This window comes from Lactuca serriola, chromosome 4 (assembly GCF_051521515.1).
Source record: "Lactuca serriola cultivar US96UC23 chromosome 4, Lser_US96UC23_V15, whole genome shotgun sequence".
NCBI classification, from domain to species: domain Eukaryota; kingdom Viridiplantae; phylum Streptophyta; class Magnoliopsida; order Asterales; family Asteraceae; genus Lactuca; species Lactuca serriola.
Genome location: NC_136411.1, coordinates 15,425,665 through 15,428,316, shown reverse-complemented (window position 1 = coordinate 15,428,316; position 2,652 = coordinate 15,425,665). Strand labels below are relative to the sequence as shown.

General features: G+C 34.0%; 1 non-coding gene across 1 annotated transcript; it reads right to left on the bottom strand.

Moving 5' to 3' along the window:
- Nucleotides 1-1,813: 1,813 nt before the first annotated feature.
- On the bottom strand, nucleotides 1,814-1,920 carry LOC145103553 (small nucleolar RNA R71). The gene has a single exon (XR_013706638.1). It is a non-coding gene; the product is annotated as a small nucleolar RNA R71 (small nucleolar RNA).
- Between the last annotated feature and the right edge of the window lie 732 nt (nucleotides 1,921-2,652).

The following is a 2,652-nucleotide window of genomic DNA, read 5'->3' as shown; positions in this document are numbered from 1 at the left end:
AAGTTCAGAAATCGCTTGGATCTAAATTGTTGAAGAGATCTAGAAGAAAACAATATTAAATCTTTCGGTTTGCTAGCTTTAATTATATCTAGTATTATTTATTTCGATTCTATGTGTTTTTCTGCTATGATTATGGGCTAAAACCCTTCTACTTTCGTTGGTGATGATGAAACCTTTGAAGTATGTGTTGATTTCAATCTTATGGCTAACTATTGTTGTTTTTCCTAGTGTTGATAAATCAACACGTTGCATCTTTAAGTTATAGTTTTTAATTGCTTTGATATAAGTTTTGTGTAGTAGATGATGATTCTATTTACATGAATTTGTTTACCTAGTGGTTTATGATCATTAAATTGCTAGAGCTAGGATTGAACAAATCTTATATTAGTTAATTAAAATTGGTAACTTTAACTGTGTTAGAGAGTATAATTGGTATATAATTAGTGTTTGGTTGTTTGACTTGATCATCGAAAAGTAACTCTTAGATTTATTGTGCATAACCAAATTTATCTTAGTATCATTTTCGTGTTTACTTGTCTTTGATCATAACATAGTAAGCCATAAATTGGTAACAACTAGGAATTTTGATCATAATAACTAGTTATGTCATAATTTGGTAACCAACAATAGTAATTTAATAGAAATCAACCATAAGGAAAATGTGAGATTCAGATCTAACAAAAATACTCTTTAAAATTGAATTTAAATTGTTTTCTTTGCTTAGTTTAATAGGAGTTGTTTGATTTAAGTTCTTCAAATCTTGCGAAATCAGTAAAACCCCTCATTTAAAGTTTGTTTCTTAGCTTAATTATTAGTAGTTATTTTATAGATTGAATTTCTGTTCCCTGTGTTTGACATCCGACTTAACTAAACTATTCTATAATTTTGACCAGGTACACTGCCTAAGTGCAATTAGTTAGTTAAGTATATTAGACTTATAAATTTAAAACTAGGTAGTATATAAATTGCACATCAAGTTTTTGGCGCCATTTCCAGGGAACGACTTATATTGATTTTTAATTTAGTTACTTTTGTTAATCGATCCATTTTGTGGGGTAAAAACCGCAAAAGTTATTTGTTGCATTGTTTCAATTTTTCTACATATTCAGTAGCCTCGTCGTGGGCTTGATTGTCCACATCGTGGTTATTGTGCATGCAGTTTCAGTTTATTTACTTTTATTCGTTTTACGTGTTTTTTTGTTTTCTTTCAGTAATTTATGACCAGGGGATCACAACTTCCTATCATACCACCACTCGAAGATCTATAATCCTCTTTCCATAAGAAGAAAGATAAAAAGGTCGACGAATCAAGTAGCACTTTCAAATCAAACAAGGATTTCGAAAGCTTCAAGAAAACTCCTAACGAGAAGGGCATTAGGCACGAACTAGAAACCGAGGATGGTTCAGAGGAAGACATAAAAAGCTAGGAAGAAGAGATGTTAGACATTACAACGATGATGATGAAAGAGTACAAGAAGCGGATGCGTAACTACAACTGGTCAGGTCTTGTACCACCCGGAATTCCAGCAGCCACCAATTTCGAACTTGAGGGGCATATTCTCACTATGCTTAAAGATATCCCATTCTATGGGAAAGACCATGAATATGCGTACAAGAATATTGATGAATTTTTGGACATTGCAAATTACTTTAATGTTCCCAATGTTCCATGCAAATCGGTGTTGATGAGAATGATTCTAGTAACTTTCAAAGGAGCAGCTAAAAACTAGCTAAATTCAATTGCACCTGGAGCTATTCATACATGGGCTAACCATCAAGATGAATTCATTCAGCAGTTCAGTCCACCTTCCAAAGTTTCAAGCAAAATATTGTTAACCTTCATCAAGAAAATGGCGAGTCTTTATGTGAAGCTTAGGAAAGATGCAAGGGATTGCTCATAAATTGCCCTCAATATGATCTCGACGTGCGGCAAGAAGTTTCTATCTTCTATGACGGGGTGAATGTGACAACGACGCAACTCCTTGATTCTCAAGGACAATTGACAAAGAAGATCTCGAATACTATTAAAGAATTAATAGATAGAGTATCACAACCCGATAAAGGATGTGACAAAAGGGAAAACGAATGGCAATGGAGCTTCTGAGGACTTGGTAGTTGTGACGGGAAAGCTCGAGAGTATGGACCAGAGAATGAAAAAGATGGACTAATCAATTTAGTCAATACAAGTGGGATGTGATAATTGCAATGGACCGCATTTAACTAAGAATTGCAGGGTGGATGAGAATGGGAATCATAAAGCTTAAGTTTGTTACTAAAGTGGAGACAAATATGATGAACATTGGAGGAAGCATAAGAAGGAATGGTTGCCTTATGAAGAATTCAAGAAGGCTAATGAAGAAAAGTTTAGGCAAACCGGTCGAGGCTTTTTATCAAAAATAACAACCACCGTTTGAGAACAAATCCAAGTTTGAGTCAATGAGTGCACACTTTGCATCTATTTTTTAGAAAAGACATGACACAACTTGTTGAAACATAAAAGTGACCCTCTTAAACTTAAAAGAGATCCAAAGCTGCTTTCAGGAACCACAGTCAATCTCAACACCGCAATCAAGTTCAGCAAACAACAGTCATCGTCATTAACTCTTAGTCTTAGTCTTATATCTATTTTTCTATAAGCACTTTCTTTTATCC